Source organism: Amblyomma maculatum, chromosome 1 (assembly GCF_055883805.1).
Source record: "Amblyomma maculatum isolate TAMU_Amacu chromosome 1, ASM5588380v1, whole genome shotgun sequence".
NCBI classification, from domain to species: Eukaryota; Metazoa; Arthropoda; class Arachnida; order Ixodida; family Ixodidae; genus Amblyomma; species Amblyomma maculatum.
In genome coordinates, this window is record NC_139344.1 from 255,709,759 (window position 1) to 255,727,766 (window position 18,008).

Consider the following 18,008-nt stretch of genomic DNA (forward strand, 5'->3'; position numbering starts at 1 on the left):
ATAGACCACGGGAATGCGCTAATTGTAGAGGCTCGAGTTTTAGAATTCAATTCGATCTACTCTTAACCACATCAAGGCACTACCGATAAAGATTTGTAGAAGAGCCCTACTGCTCTAAATGGCCTTCCTTCTACGTCGGCATGAAACACTGCCAATTGCCCGTCGTTCCCAACATCTAACGGTACCCGAATAAACTTCTCCGTAATTGGACCGTTTGGTTGGTGGACCTAAAGGGGACCTACAGTGAGCAGTCACCCGGCTAGTCATTGATATATTCATAATAAGGGAGTAATTACTCATTGGCATCCACACAAGCGCAGCCATACGGCTACATTGAGATGTCAATGCTCCTCCTCTCAGTTCCTTGTCACAAGCTTGTTTGGTGGACACCATATGGTACAGAAGTTAATGAGCACTGTTTGTTTCTAAACTACCTTGATATCGTAAGGAAACTTTTTAAAAAGGATTCCAGAAAGCGCTTCATTGGTGAGACGGCTCAAGCAACCTATGTGCACGGATATATCCACTGATAATGTAAGAAAACAACATTTGTGGTGCAAACCATGGGCCGATTTTAAAGAGTTAAAAGGCAATCGATCATAGGGTAAACCACGTCCTAGCATTTGAAGGCAGATTTTTAATACGTGAGAATGTGAAAGCAGGTTGTGCCAGACAAGGGCGCCTCTATCTTCCATGCCTGGCATCAGCTCCGAAACGGCCGTTAAAGCCAATTTAATCAAGGCTACCAGCGCCCCTTGTGGGCGAAGTGCAAAGAGGTTAGAAGAGGGTGTTACTACGCGCCAGTGGGCGCGCGCTGCGGGTCTGCGCCTTTCTTTCCTCCATGGTCTGCCCGCACTTCAAGTTCACTTCAAGCCGAGCGCATACTTCATCGCCGCACGCCTATTTTGCACGATCGCCGCGAGCTGCCGCTTGGAGCCTTGACAAAACGTGCAACGGTCAGCACCCACTGACCTTGACCATGGTGCAAGATATATAGGTGGGGACACAGCGGGACGCACCAGTGTCAAATAAAGCACGGCCGGTGCCAAGGGAGGAGAAGCGCGCTCTCCCTCGAGTTCGGCCGTGGATAAAGTCCACTAGTTCGTCTAAGCCTTACGAGATGACAGTTCTCAGCAGCCTTCGTCTTCTCCTTCTTTGTGGCTGGACTTGAAATTGAAGGGGGAGTACATTGGCCGGTTGACTGCCGACGGAAGCGGCACCGCCACTGCCGACGTGCAGATAGTTGGAGAAGGGGGAGGGGATGAATGAGGAGAGAGAAAGGGTCGCTTGCGCTACGCAACCACAGTCAAGGTATCTAGCCCCTCAGCGCGTCTACAGAAGGTCGGCGAGGCCGGTTGCCGCCAGGAAGCCGAGGAGCAGCTGGAAGGGATTGTGCGAGATGGGCCCACGAGGAAAGAGAACCTCTTCTGAGGTGGAAGAGGGAAGGAAGAGGGAGCGATAGCCCAAGGAGAGGGTGGCACGCTGCAGCGCAAAAGATGGACACTCACAGAGAAGATGCTCCAGCGTTTCATCTGGCAGTCCGCACTGCAGACATGCCGGAGAGGGGGTGAGGCTGAACCGGTGAAGTATGGAGGCTGTCCGAGCGGAGCCGACTCGGAGTCGAAGGAGGAAGGAGTGGTGGGCGAAGGAAAGACCCTTGGTGGGGAGCGGACAGGGGCGATGGCCGCCCGCCACTCTAGAGGCCGCATGGTCTAGGAGGAGGTGGCGGCAGATGAGGTCTCTCGCCACGTCCAGAGGCCCCACCGCGGCGCTGATGGGGGTGGCAGGGTTGTGGGCAGCTTTGGCCACAGAGTCAGCTGTCTCGTTGCCAGCCACTCCAGTGTGGCCCGTAACCCAGCAGAGGGTCAAGGCAGTGCCCCCAAGCCCGATGGCGGTTAGCAGTGCCGCCATACTGCGCACCATGGGGGGGGGGGGGGGGGGGCGCCGTCTGGCTTCTGCAGGAGTTGGAGGGCGGAGCGGGAGTCCATGAGGATGACCGCCTTCCGGATCTCCGCAGCCAGTTGGAGGGCAGCCAGATCGGCGGTGGTGGAGGAGGCCACGAATGACAGCCTAGCCTGCCTGGAGATGCCGAGGGCCGGAACTGTACAGGCAGCCGCAGCCGACGGAAAGGGCCCAGGGAGGACCGAGCCGTCGGTGAAGACCTGGACCGCCCCAACGAGGTCCTCTTCCAGGAGGCAGGCGACCTCCTGCTGAAGGCACGCAGTAGCCATGGTCCGCATGGTCCCAGCCCCAGGCAGCGACAGCTGGACCAAGTACGGCCGGCCTAGGTCCGGTCGTGGTGGAAGAGGATGGTCCCCGTCGACGCCGCCCACCAGCTGCTCGAACTCACCCGCCAGGTGGCCCATGCGGGAGGGAGGGCAACCCAGGAGGCGATGCAGGAGAGGACGGCCATCAGGGGCATTGTGGAGGCGCTCCAAATGGTGGAAGGCTATCCTCCTGGCCTGGAGCTCCATCGGCCACTCTGTGGCGTAGTGAGAGGCAATGCTTTTTCATGGAGAATACATGCTTTTTGAGGGCCATTTTCTCGTAAACTAGGGCCGATGTTGAGAGGAAAATATTTTTGTCACATTATTTTTGTCTAGGTCCAGTATTAGGCACAGGTTTGTGAATCTGTGGCATCGTGCATGCCTAAATAAAAGCGCAGAAGGCGACGAATTTTTCACGTTGAATTTGAACCTGCTTCACGATCGGACATTTCGGTTCGTTGACTTTGCTTCCTTGGTTCGCGCATCAGTGGCCCGCTCATCTGTTCGCCCTCTCCACGCGCACTCGTTTGATCCATCGTTTTCTCCTTACTTTATTCCTTCCTTATATTAGAGGTCCTCTAATTGGGTTCTGCTAGCTTCTACTGAACAACCTCCCCCTCTCAGTTCCTCTATACCATACTACTTTTTTTTTCCTTGCTTCTTTTCTCATTTCTTGGTTTCTGTTATCCTCAGGGTACAGGGTACAGTAAAGAAGGGAATAGAATTTGACAACAATGGAAAAAGAACTGCAAGCATAATTTATGCAATACAAAACAACGGAGGTACAAAATTATGGTTAACAACTTTCTTGAATTTACATTAGAAATCGACGAGTTTTATGTGGTGCGCCAAAGCAGCCTACAAATCTGATGATGAACGCAAACAGATTACTCAGCGTTGTAAGGAACTTTTTTACATGATGGGATGATTGATGCTAGTTAAAAATGCGAGCAAGAAATTTCATTAATTACAGATTCTTAGAAATTATTATTGTGCACATATCACCGTATTACAATGGCACACTGAGACTTTTCGTGGTTACGACGATAAGAGATGAAGGGTGGTGGTTTTTGCGCGTACGGACCATGCACATGCCTAGTTCATTGAATCGTATTTTAGAACGTAATATTTTCATTACCTAACTAGTTCCTCAGTTTCCCGCCGTTGGCGTAAGCCAAGATGATGTGCGCCAACAGCTTATGTTAACGGAAGCGCCGGCGGCCGCAGCCCATTCGGCGAACTTTTCAGCGTGCCAACCCCTTCGTGATACCTGCATGTCTACAACCCGGACAAGATGTGTAAAGGGGGCATGGCGGGCGGAATTGGTTACGCGTTTCAGGGATTGTGCAGTCGTTCGTGTAGTCCGGGTTCGTGCAAAGGTGCAAATATTGATGGCTGCTGGGCTTGCGTGAGGCAAAATGCCTTAAATCACGACAGCATTTGTTCAGGTGTTTTCGTTCACGTACTTTTGTTCGCTTGCTTACCCCATTGGTCCACTCAGTCGTTTGCACGTTAGTGATTTGTGCGATATACAAGCGGTACGGGGCGCTGTGGCATTTCCTTCATTAAAAGGTTAAGAATATACCATGAATTTTATTTATATTTTTCTCCCATTCGCCCAATCATACTCGGGTTTCGCTTTCCCTGCCATATATTTACGCTATGCAAAGTGAGAAAACTGCGCTTAACCAGCGCATTACATTGAATAACCATGACTTAATGGCTGAATGATGTGCAGCTCATTCCACCATATTTCAGCATAAAGAGTAACTTAACCTTTTCTTCGCTTCGTTGGCCCCGCCGGGGTGGCGCAGTGGTTACGGCGCTCGACAACTGTGCCCAAGGACGCGGGATCGAATCCCGACCTCGGCGGCCGCTTTTCGATGGAGGCGAAAAACAACGCGCCCGTGTGCTGTGCGAAGTCAGTGCACGTTAAAGAACCCCAGGTGGTCGAAATTTCCGGAGTCCTCCAGTACGGCCTCTCGCATAGCCTGAGTCGCTTTGGGACGTTAAACCCCACATACCAAACCAAACCATCTTCGCTTCGTTGTTAGGATGTAAATTACGTCAATAGTATTGACAAGCCAATAAATTATTCTGGGCTTCGCTTCTGCTGTGATGCAATGTGCACGGCTTAAGAATAAAGTTGAAGTTGAAAGTTTATTTTTGAATCAAAAGAAAACTTACAAGAATATACAGCGATAGGTTCCATGGTACAAAACCGCAGGTGGGACCTCCCATGATAATAGATTTCGATAGGCAACATAAAGAATAATATTAATGTAAGAAACTTTATGAAGCAACACTGAAAATAAATAACAAAATACATAGTAAAGAGTACATTGCCGACATATTTAGATACAAAAGCAGAATACAGAAAAAAGTACGAAAACACTTATGAACTCCGCGAAACAAAAGATAAACAAAGAAATCACAAATTAAGAAAATTTTTAATTTCAACTTGAACATAGAAAGTGTATTTGCTTAATGTCGAAATTCAAAAAATTCTAAAATGATATGGACGAAAATTGAAGGCCTTGTTACCCGTAGTTAGTATTGACCTTAGGTAGTAGAAAATAATTACGTAGAGCGAACCGTGTAACGCTGTTGTTTTTGATCATGCCGGGAGAAAAAATACTAAATGGGAACTGATGGTGAAGAATCTTAAAGAATAGAATGCCGATATTATAAAGATATAGAGCCGAGAGGGGTAGAACATTTAAATTCATGAACAAAATGTGCGACGGTGACATTCGAGGGGAGGAGGTTATGATGCGTATGGGTTGCTTTTTCAGTTTTATTAATGGCCAAATATGAACATGATAGGCGTTACCCAAGGATGAAATGCCGTAGTTGAAGTGGCTGTGGACGAAAGCGTAGTAAAGTGATAGTAACGTGTGGATTGGGAAAAAGGATCGGGTTTTGATTAGTGCGCGTAACCCAAATGAAATTTTCTTGCAAGTTTCCGCTATATGATAATGGCATTTTAGGTGAGGGTCAATAACAACACCTAGAAACAAAATTCGGTCTTGCGACGCGATGGCAGTGGAATGGAAGTATAGCAGTGGTAAAGTGCTACGCTGATGCTTCTGGCGACGACGGAGAAGCTTTTCGGGCCACGCGAACGGCTCGCGCAGGAGGAACGCGGAGTGGAATATCAGCTAATTGCTATCGCAGCGGAGCCGTTGATGTACGCGCTCTTTTTTTCGGCGAAGATCTATCGCTACATCGGCGCTGACGCTGCAATCAGCGGCCTGGTTCAGAAGAGCGTGGCTGGTACTTTATCTGGAAACTTGCGTGCAGTGCCTCGATGTGTCCCCACCTAAATATTCTTACATCGTGACCACCGTGATCGTCACACTGGCGCCGATGACCCGGCATGGAAAACAGAGGAGGCTGCTTTCGTAAGGCCGCATAAAATGGCAACACCTTCAGCCGTTGTGGATAAAACGCCCGAATAAAGCCCTGATGAGGACGGGAGGGCTACACGGGGTTCCCTTCAAGCTATTTTTACATAATGACAACCAGTCGCCGTCGTCGTTGTGTGCTTCTGATGACATGGCACATACTGACGAGGAGTTTTACCGGGGTTTTGTTTGCAAATACCAGTCTTGTAGGCTTTTCGTTTTCTTCTAAGGTTGCTACGAGACTGATTTGAACTCGAAATCGTCCTATCAGCAGCTGTCTTTTGCTATGTATTGCCTCTGTGCATTATGATTCCGGGCTTTAAATAATATCTAAGGGTTGATGCGGTGCAGCGATTGACAGCAGATCCCGCAAGGCTAACAGCATCGATAGCTTGTAACCACCTCAATTGTAATGCAACCTCGCAAAGGAAAACTTTAAAAATTTAGGGGACACGTAAACACCGCCGTTATGAGTATGATGGGATAGCATTTCCCACTCATGACGTTGTTGTTGTTGTTTTTTCACTTTCTTAAGTTTGTATTGTTTTTCTTATTTTATTTATACACTGATACTTAGCATCACAAAACATTGGCTTTCCGTACTGATCAATTTGACACCTTTGAACGCATTTTTCGTGTTTTTAGTTACTTCAATTATTTCAATGACCGAATACACACTCTAATCTTAGTTAGCATGATCAGGCATTGGCATTTCATTCTGAGTATATTCACATCTATTTAACCCATTTTTTTCAATTTCTTTCATTTATTTGATTCATCAATTTTTATACAATTACTTCATTAACTCGTCATCACCTATCACATCAATCAGCTATCAATCACAAGAAGCAAAAAATATAATGATACGATTTTTTTACTCAGCCTTCAATTATTTACGATACGCGATGCCGACTATTACCCCGACGTCTTTTCTACCGAATGAGCTGTATAAGCTATCGCTTGATACACGGGGAATGAATTCAAGGCTTCCAGAACGTTGACAGCCAGATGCAAGGCGGCAACGTCTGGGGCTGCCAGTCTTGTTGAAAAACAAATACGACAGGTTTTAGAAATATTGATTAGGAGTACAAGAGCACCACTTTGGCCAGGCATGTGATGGTATAACTGACATTTCATTGTAAAGGTGCTAGCCTCTGACCGAAGTAAAAGGCCATCTGAGCTGGTCTGAAGGGGTGTGTCACTGATTGAGACCTTGAAGACTGGTGGTTACAGCAAGTTGGAGAAGGAGGTGAGAAGAAATTGAGCGTGGTGGAGGGAGTTCGTCGAAAAGCACCTCGAAAGCTACCAGTGCTTAAAGTCTAGCTCCATCGGAGGGGGGTTTGTAATGGTTCGAGACAGGTGAAAAGGGAAATAAAGCGGGAAAGGGAGAAAGGGAGAAAACGGCTGGTTGCCTATTTTGCAAATCGTTTTATAAAAAGGGGAGAAATGATTTTTTTTCTCCATCCCTGGTTTTCGAAAACGTGTTAGCGGTTCTCATTAATACTCACTGTAAAACTGTCGAAACGGTAGAGAAGAAATCTTCCGATTACATCACTGACAAGAACAAAAAATGGTTGCCTCCTTTGTATTCATACGGTCCTCATACTTTCAAGTTTTCAAGCTCGGGGGACTCGGACGACTCTTAAATATTACTGGGCGGTCTCAGACCCACCGAGACCCGCTTGACTTTAAGCCCTGAAAGCCAGACTACATGCGCACGAGAGGACTGTCGTCGATCCTCTATATAGGAGAGAAAAGGGCGCTATATCCAGTGCTCGTTAGAGGTATTCAACCGCAATGAAAAAAAAAAAAAAAATAGAGGGGGTGGGGGGGGGAGGGGTACACACCCGTTGTAGCAATATTGTGGGAGTGAATTGTGAACCATTCGGGAGGGCCAAGAAATTTGAGAGTAACTGTGTCGAGGAATCTCAAGAGGTATGAGTCGGACAGAATGATGTGAGACAAATGGTAAAACGTACAGCATACGCAATGTGGCCGCGGTCTCAAAAAATGGCCAGTCTTAGTGCTAATCACGATATGTCGTGCGTTAGTACGGTTAGCCCTGTTTTGCGTGGTTCATCTTGAATTCCCATGGTTTGACTTGATTTGAACTGCCTTCTCTCGGTCAACATATCGTACGGTGTACGCTGCCCGAACTGGCATATGAGCGACATGTATAGAAAGCCCCGCTTTAACGTGCCTGCATGGCCCGGGAGCAGCGTGTCGGACTCGTTGTTCCTGGGGTCCTGGTTGGCTGGATTCCAGTCTCAAATGTGCTGTCCAAGCTGGCAGCTGCTTCCAATTCAGCCATGGCATGTGTTATTGTTACATCACACAAACCGCCGACAGAGACACAAGCGTCGCTGCAGCACGAGCCTGAAGGCTTCAAACAAACAACAGAGTTGGACCGACAGCCTTAGTACAAACCTAAAGTCTGATTGCCCAGGATGGACTACAGCCGTTTCCAGCTGCCATACGCCTCATAAACGTCTTGCTAATGCGGTAGATCTAAAGGGTGTGGGGATACGCCTGAATCCCCTGCCCCACTGTAACAGCCGCGCGTAATTATCACGCGATGTTACGCGCACGCTGTTAGGGAGGATGGTTGGAGGCTATTCTTTTAATAATTAACGCTCCAAAGGGGCTAGACGCGGAAATTTCCTTAAAGCCACAGCGTTCCAGCCCTATGTCATAGCTGTGACCCCCAACACCCAACGCGAGAAGTCGCCACTGCGGTGGATTCGGGCCAGAGGGGACAAACACGAGTTTCGTACTCGTGTTTGTTTCATAATACGAAGAAAATTCCAGAGACTAAAGTATCTAATTTTGCTAAAAAACAACAAACTTGCTATGAGCCTGAACCTTACCTTACGCCCCTTACAACACGTCCAAAAAGACATCATCATGCACAATCTGTAACTCTGTATCAAGCCAAAATCAATGCATTTAACTATTCGTTTTTTCCTCGTACTGTTGAAGAATGGAACAAGCTGCCTTCTGATGTAATAATGTCCATTGAATCTCTTGATAAATTGCTGGCGTTTTAACCATAGTCGTGTTTCATATTGGTGTATATTTTCTTGTTAGTGTTGAACATGTCTTATTGTAATTTGCTTGTCACTTGTGTTTAGTATGTTACTTTTGATGAATTCATATTTTATTGCATTGTACTCTTTTTGCCCCTCCTGCTAGGGCCCAGTTAGGGCCTGCAGTATTTGGTAAATAAATAAAATACTCGTGTATCTGCCCGAGTAAATATACAACGGCAAAAACAACGCTCGAGAAACAACCGCCGTAACGAGCGAACATCCTGCTCGCGTTCCGGGGTGAAATAAAACAGCAAAGGGGCAAGCGTGTGCAAAACGGGAAGGGAAGGAGAGAGATGAGGGAATCTTCTTCTGTCCTCGCAGTGACTACGCCCTCACTGCCGGCAGCTCAGCTGTATGACCGGGCGACTCAGGAGGCGGCGGCGGTCTCCGCCTCGCTTCACGACAACCCCTCTTCGAACGAGATTTCAACGAAGAGCCGACTTTGGCGCCTTTACGGCCTCTGCTACCGGGCTCGGGGCCTCGGGGTAGACCAATTAGGACTCATTTCGGGTATGAATATGTGCAGTTACCAACAAGGAAGATCTTATGGTTATGGCCATGTTTAGGGCTGTTTCGACAGCCACAAGCGCTCTAGTTCGACGAAGCCGGAATTTGCGGCGGTGATGCGCGCCGTTGTTTGCGGTCTCGCGAAATAGCAAATCACACAATCGCCTCATACCCGAGCGTCGAGCACATGACCAAGAATACGAGTACAAACGCGAATTAGTACGCTTCACTCTCGCAGTGATCCTTGACATGTGTGCCCAACAACTGCGGGCGCAGTAAGTCGTGCACACACGCGCATGCGCTCTTGAATTTCTCCGCCCAAGGAAGTAGGCAGAAGCGCCGCGGGTTGGCTGAGGAGCTCTGCGACTTGACCCGTCGCAAGAAATCAGTCAGCGAGCGACTCCCTGTAACGGGTCGCTGGCGACTCGTTTGGGTCTCCCTTCGTACCCTTGCGTGGTAATTACGCGCGGCCGTTACAGTCAGACGGGGTATTCCTGATAAGTGTTCATTTTCATTTCATTTATTCATGTGCACAGTTCTTGTAAGTGTAGAGCCCAGGGGGTCTGCTTCTGAGCCACTTCGTGCGGCTTGTAATGCAATTCCACTGTTGCGAATCTCTTTATGGTAAGAATATTTTTTACCCTACCCTCTCCTATGGGAAGGACTTCCACTAAAGCTAAATCAGTGCCACTACGTGGATCAGAGGCAGACCCCCTGGGCTCTACACCTTTGGCAAAAACTGTAACTACATTGCACCCAGAGGGCATTACAGTAGGGGAGGTATATTACAGAAAGTGACATGTAAAACAAGGCACAGTCATCTGGGAAATCATTAAAAGAGCGACTTGAGTTTCCCCTTCAGATGGCCAGGTGAGGAAACACTTGATGATATCGATTTTCGTGTTAAATTGAAGATTCAGACTCGCAAAAATCACGTTACTTCATGGAACGATCAGAAAGATTAACCATTTATTTACACATAAATAAAATAAGAAGACACAAGCAGGAGAAAACTATTTACATGACTGACCGGTCGGCCCGATGAAATCAGCCCTGGCTTATTAACCCAAAGCGCTTACTTTTAAGCCATCTGTCTCCGCCCCTTGGTGGGGACAGCAACGAATAAGCAATCAGGCAACTTTTCTCACCAATCAAAGACTGGGGAAAGGATACTAACTAAACAAACACTTCGGAAAGGAGAGGTCCCAACAAAACATACGAACGGCACAGACGTCACCACTTTCCGAACCTCTGCTTTCCCTTGTTTTCCTTTCGCACACGTGAATGCGGGACGAACGTATGCCGCGTAAACAACAGCTGAAGTTCTTTATATATATATAAAAAAAACAGAAAAAGACAGAAAGCTGTCAGTGAGGGCTCAAACGCTACGTGAAAATTCCAATTTGACCACGCCCTTTTCCTGAGCACCTGCAGCTCAGTGACCTATCGCGCTTCATTGCGCACCGGTCAGCCACCGCACACCTGCTACCCCACAAAGGCTGTATGCACTTGCGGAGAGGGAAACACGCGCACGTAGCAATACGAGAATACATACAAAAGAAAGCGTCCACTGGTGGTGGTGGTAGTGGTTGATTTATTTATTTTTTAAAATAATCAAAAAGAAGGAAAAGAGTATTGCCGGCCGCGGCAACTGCTATCTAAAAAACTGAAGTACTTGAGCTGCGGCCGGCGGGAAGGAAAAGGGGATAGGGAGAGGATAGCGAGGGGAAGTAGAGAGGGGAGCGATAGGAAGAAAGGACAGGGGGAGCTTTTCAACACTCAACACTGCACGAAGGGAACGAGCGCTCTGCAGCGGCGAGTGCTGTCGGCAACAATATAGCTGCCATCCCGCCTCCATCGTGCGTCTGCGGTTCCACCAAATTGGGAGTCCCCATGACCAAGGACAGGTGCGCATCTCAATGTATCTACCTCGGTTCCTACGCTCTGAACGCGAAACCGAATGGCGCGAGAGTTCACCGAACTTCACAGAGCGGTAAGTCAACGTAGAAGTGAAACAACAAACTGAGACGAAGGTAAATAGGTAAGCAGACCCAGCACCGACAACTGGCCAGCAGCATACTAAGCTAAAGAATAAAAGCAGAAAAGCAGGAACACAAATGTGATGTGTAAATAGTCGAGGCAATCAGCCAGAACGGGAGGTTGTCAAGATATGAGTGAAGCAGTCGAGGGAACAGACTGTAAACACTCAACCCAAACAACTTGCCAGCAGCATACTAAAAAGCAGAAAAGCAGGAATACAATCTTTACACTGAGGTTAGGTGCTGCACCAGCAAAACTGGAAAAGTGCCGTCAGCCGCCGAGAAGACACATTCTGATAGTCTGTTCCATCGTCGTGGGAAAAAAAGGCGATTGGTACACAGTAGCGCGGCAGGGTATTACACGAATTATAGTCAACAGTGGTCTTTTCTAGCCGAGATAAACATAGGCGGTTTTAGATAAACATCGTGGTCAACTGAAACCTTTCTCCGCGCTATTTGCTTCAACCGTGTAAGCCTATAGATACGGAACAACGAATTTCGAGAGGGTGCTATAAAAGAGCTTTCTTCAACGCGATAACGCAATTCGTCACGAAACGTGTAACGTGCGGTCAAATTTTGAACAGCTTATATTTACTTGTAAGCGTAATGTAATTCGGATCAAAGACTGCGGCGGCATACTCCACGATGAAGCGGACATTAGTATAATAAAACATCCCGAGGAACAGCCTTGAAAGTGTACTTGATGAAATTAAGTGCAAGGTCAGCTTTCGAAGTTACATATTCTACGTGTTTATTCAATGCGAGGGTTGGGGGAAAAAAATGATGCGAAGGTATTTAACGGAATCAACCAAAATTAAATTTTCTGTATCCAAGTAATACATTGCCTCCACATTTGTGCGCTTTCTGCTGAACCGGATGTAATTATAATTTAAAAAATTAAGTTTCATGTTCCATTTGTAACACCATAACGTGATACGATTAATATATGTTTGGAGCTTAGCAGCATCGACCTGTGTGGATATATTTTTGTATATGACGCAATCGTCAGAGTACAATCGGATATGAGAGGCAGCGATAGCACTTATGTTAGTTATGTATATTAGAACTAGTAGTGGTTCCATGACTGAGCCTTGAGGTACCTCAGACGTTACAGGTTATAAGTAAGATTCAGAGCCGTTGATTAAAACTTTCAGAGAACGATCGGATAGATATTGTTCGATCCAGTTTGAATTGAGGGAGGTAGACCAAGGTAGGAAAGTTTAAAAAGGAGCAGAGAGTGCGGTACGGTATCGAAAGCTTTTTTTTTTAAGTATGATAAAACACAGTCGACTTGCGTGCCGGAATCAAATGTAGAAAATATGTCGTCAAAGAATTCCAAGAGTTGAGTGACACAGGAAAAGCCTGCCCTAAATCCATGTTGAGTATTAATAAATAAATTGTTGGCCTGCAAGGGACGGATTACGTTGCAGTAGATGATGCGTTCTAAGACTTTGTAACTCTCACAGGTAAGGGAAATTGGTCTATAATTTGAGACAAGGCAGCGACGACCTGCCTTGTGTACCGGAACTACTTTGGCCGGATAGCTCACTTGTTATCAATGACTTAATAAATATGACAACCAGGAACCTGGCACGCTTGCCTCACAGGTCTTTAAAACAGAACAAGAAATGAAATCCGGACCAGAAGCTTAGTTGGGCTTTAGATCAGTGAGCAGTTCCGTCACTCCTTCATGGACTGCGAAGAGCTGTTATGACCGTGCATGGTCCGCACTTGCGCGCTCTATTGTTCGCCTGTGGGCATGGATATGTGCTGTGGATATGTGCTGCTGGTGCAAGGGTTCTAAGTGAGCCTGTTTCCATGAATCCCTTTGTGTGAGCCTGCTTTGCTTTGTCGAGACCCTGCAAATGCCAAATTGGCCCTGTCAAGGGAACCTCAAGAAAAGTACATAGAAATGTCGCCCTGTGGGAAATAGCCGCAAGTGCTTTGTTCAACTGTTTAACCTTCCCGTCGAGAAGCGTTATTGGTCAAGTGAGGAATGCCTATTGTCCAAAGGAGACGACAGAGTGACACGTCCGCTGACATACAGGACAAGAAAGGAGCGTGACGAATACGGCCATTAGAGGAATTCCCGGGAATGCAGGAAAGATTTGCAATTGTCGGAAAGGGACAATGCTGGAAGCAGTATGTGGCGCGCACGTGCACTTGGGTTTCTGAGAAGGAAACCCACTTGCCGGAACCACCATATCGGATCTTTGCTGAAGAATAGAAATGTACCTCCTCGCCGTTCCCAAGCTCTACCCGCCAACAAGTGACCACGCCCAACGAAACAATACCGGACCAGTCAGTGCATCAGACCATCAGTGCAGTGATGTGTTCGATTGGATGCCGATATCTGAGGGACGTGCCCTGGAACTGGTTGGTCAGCATCTTCAGAGAGGGGCTGGACATAGGGGGTTTTAAAGACGTTGCAGAGCACGAAATGAGGCTCTGAGCCCTGGGTAAACGGCTCATCCAGACGCTTCTCGCTATGAACTCTTAACGCTTGCCATTTTGTTGATATACCCTTCTTGATCATGTAAATACGTTTTCTCAAAGTGCCATTAAACTTGCTTGTATATATTTTACCAACTTCGAAGATTCAATCCTTCATCAACCCGGAGTCTCTGCACGCTACCAAGTGAAGGCCGGATCGACTTAGCCCCAGCGTCACGACAACTGGTGACCAGCGGTGGGATCTGAATCTACAAGCCACAACATCTGGTGATGGGAGGTGGATCAGAATCTACAAGCCACAACATCTGGTGATCGGAGGTGGCATCTGAAGCTACAAGCCACAACATCTGGTGATCGGAGGTGGCATCTCAAGCAACAAGCAGGAGCAACAATCGGCCAACAAGAGAGCAGCTCGGAACATCGATCGCATGTGTGGGTGAGTGCTTGGCTTTTCTTCTGATGTGGACCAGGTTCTAGAACAGGGTTAGCTTTTAGAACTCGTAAAGAGTGTTGAAACGCCTTTAGGTTTGGTAATTTGCACAGTTGTTTTGGAAGTAGCCGACACTCGGAGCGATCATGGACCTACAAAAGCTGCAGAAACCGGAACTGTTGCCATTGTGTGAGGAATTGGGAATTGATACAAGTGGTTTGGCACGAAAACCCTTGATTTTAAAGGCAATCACTGATTTGGGAACCGATGATAAGGAGCCCAGTGAAGCATGGAACCTCATCGGACAAAAAAAGTAGGAGCAACTCAGTCAGCAGAAAGAGCGGGAAAAAGAGGAAAAGAGGCGTGAGCGTGAACTTGAGAGGGAAAAAGAGGAAAAGAGGTGTGAAATTGAGAGAGAAGCAAAAAGGCTGGAGCAAGAAATTGAGCTCCGGAAATTAGAACTAGAGTTGAGCAAGAGGTCGGGCAATTGTCCCCAGCTAGCGGTACCTCTTCTCAACAAGGAGGCAGATTTCAAGATGTCAGAGTACATGCAGCCATATGTGATATCAGGGGATATCGGTCTGTATCTGGCTAACTTTGAGCGAACCTGCGAAAAACTGTCCTTCCAGCGAGACACTTGGTCTCAGAGATTATTGACGGTTCTGCCCTGCGAGGCAGCGGAGGTTCGCGCGGCTAAGCAAGGAGGACGCGGACATCTACGAGAAGGTCAAGGCTTGCCTTCTGAGAAAGTATAGGTTTAGCGCCAAGGCGTTCAGACAACGTTTTCGGAACGCTACTAAGTCCAGGGACGAGAGGCACCCTGAATTCCTGTACAATTTAAGAGTCAATTTGGGCGAGTGGCTAAAGAGCACTGATTCCTACAGTGATAGGGACGCTGTAGTCGAGCGAATTCTTTTCGAGCAGTTTTATAACTGCCTCCCAGAAAAAGAAAGAAATTGGTTTCAGGACCGAGGCGACATTAAGTCGGCAACTGAAGCTGCCGAAATCATTGAGGAGTATGCTTCGCGCCGACAATTCAGCAACCCAGCAGTGGATAGGCCCCGCAATCCCAAGTTGAGTGTGAATGACCGTCAGGAAAGGCACTTTGCTAGAGTTGGAAACGAAGAAAGGAAGGCTTCTTCAGGCAAACTCCCTTGAAAGGACGGCAGTGAGAAAAGTGGGGAAGTGACCAACGCGCAGAACACAAAGAATAAGCTTGAGGCTAGGTAGCCGCTCACATGCTTTAGGTGTAATGAGCAGGGTCACATTGCGGTCAACTGCCGGAAAGAAAAGATTGCTTTCTCGTATGTCAGTGACTGCGATGAAAATATGCAGCTTTTGGAACCCTACCTGCATGACCTAGTAGTCAACGGGAAACCTTGCAAGGTACTGCGCGATTCGGCCGCAACGATGGATGTTGTCCATCCGGCGTATGTGTCGCCTTCCGACTATACAGGACAGTGTGCATGGATCCGCCAAGTAGTGGAGGAACAGAGTGTGTGCTGGCCAATCGCGAACGTAGTCATCGAGGGCCCTTTCGGCGATTTAACAACCGAGGCTGCCGTTTCAGGAAAGCTTCCTAAGTGCTATCCGTATTTGTTTTCCAACAAATCGGACATGCTACTGCGAAAGAGGGGCATCCTTTTTGGAGACAGAGTTGTGCAAGCATTAACACGTTCAAAGGCGCGAGAACTAGCTACACTGCTCATTCCAGAAAAATCCACAGCGGAGGAAACGGCAGTTAAAACAGTGGTCGATGCGGAAGATAGCGGGTCAGAAAACTTTGAGAGCGAGGCATCTCAGATAAGTCAACTTGAAAGTGAGCTTGATGAGACGCGGAATGAGGACGTTCTTGAGAGTAACCTCTTGCCGCCAGTGTCTAGTAATCTCACGAGACTTCTAAGTGGAACCCGAGAGGACTTAGCTATGGAGCAAGCCAATGATCCCAAGATGCAGGAGATATGGGAGCGCCACCGCGCCACTAAGACAGCAAAGAATATTTCTTTCTAGATGAGAAAAGGAGTGCTGTATCGCTTATTCAAGGATAAGCGCGGAGTAGAGCGGGACCAATTAGTCGTTCCCCAAAAGTACCGCGAAAACTTACTGCGACTTTCCCATGGGAGCTCGTGGTCATGTCACCTTGGAATAAGGAAAACAAAGCAGAAGCTGTTGCAAGAATACTATTGGCCTGGATGTTTTAAGGACACGGAAAATTTTGTACGGTCATGCGACACGTGCCAGCGGGTTGGAAAGGCGCAAGATAAGTGGAAAGCTCCGATGGTGTCAGTACCAATCATTACCGAGCCGTTTCACCGGTTAGTAATAGATGTAGTTGGGCCACTTCCTGTGACAGAGTCAGGGTACCGTTATATCCTCACTATGTTATGCCCAGCCACAAAGTTTCCAGAAGCTGTTCCGCTGCGCAAAGTGACGTCCGAGAGTGTAGTGGATTCGCTGCAGTCAGTGTTCGCACGAGTTGGATTCCCTTCCGAGGTCCAAAGTGATCAGGGTAGCGTTTTCACGAGTGTCCTCACCACCTCATTTCTCGAGCGATGCGGCATTAAGGTAGTGCACAGCTCGATCCACCACCCGCAGAGCAACAGCGTAGAAAGATGGCATTCTGTTCTCAAACGCATCCTGAGGGGACTGTGCTATGAAAACAAGCGCGAATGGGATACCTGCCTGCCTGCAGCACTTTTCGCTTTGCGGTCAGTGCCGCACGAATCCACTGGATTTAGCCCAGCCGAGTTGGTGTACGGAAGGTCACTGCGCTCACCTTTGCGAATGGTGCGCGAAGCCAGGGAGGGGCGCGGAGAAGACCCAACAGTAGTAGAATTCATTCTGAACCTCTTGAATCGCTTACATAACACTAAGGAACTCGTTGAGGCCAGCATGAAGTCAGCCCAGGTTCGTTACAAAGTGTACTATGATAAGTCAGTCCGTCAAAGGACGTTTCGTATCGGGGACCAGGTGATGTTGCTGAGAGGTTCAAGACAGAATAAGCTCGAAGTACAGTGGGAAGGACCTGCTGAAGTCGTTGCAAAGCTTTCTAACACTAACTACGCAGTGAAAATCCCCGGTAGGCGTAAAGAAGTGCGCCTTTATCATTGCAATCTTATGAAGCCTTATGTGCAGAGGGAAGCCGTGGTAAATCTAACGTTAAACCTTCCCGAGGAGATGGGGGACAACTTGATTTGCCTCAGCGAAAAGAAAGCAACGCTCAGGGGCTTCTCAAAAAGACGGAGCAGAGAGGAGAACTAAAGAAATCCCAGCTGTTCGATCTGGGCGACATAATAACAGAGTTTGAGGCCTGCTTCGTGGACAGGCCAGGCAGGGCTGATTTGACTGAGCACGATATTGGGCTGACTTCAGACGTGCCAGTGCGATCAAGGTGCTACCGATTTTCTCCAAAGCAAAGAGAAATTCTGGATAGGGAAGTAACTCGCATGCTGGAATTGGGAGTAATAAAACCCTCGGAAAGCGATTATTCTTCGCCTATGATCTTAGCAGAAGCTCCAGGTAAAGACCCTAGGCCTGTGGTAGACTACCGAAGGCTAAATTCTCTCACCAGGGATAAAGTGTATCCTATTCCGAATTTCGAGGAGAGAGTAGAACAGGTCAGTAGAGCGGCATATGTGACTACGCTGGACCTTACTCGAGGATACTGGCAAGTACCGCTCACAGAACGCGCCAGCAGATACGCGGCTTTCGTCACTCCGACGGGCAGCTACCAGCCAACAATGATGAGTTCCGGGCTCAAAAATGCTCCATTTTGTTTTTCCCGACTCATGGATAGGGTCTTAAAGGGGTGTGAA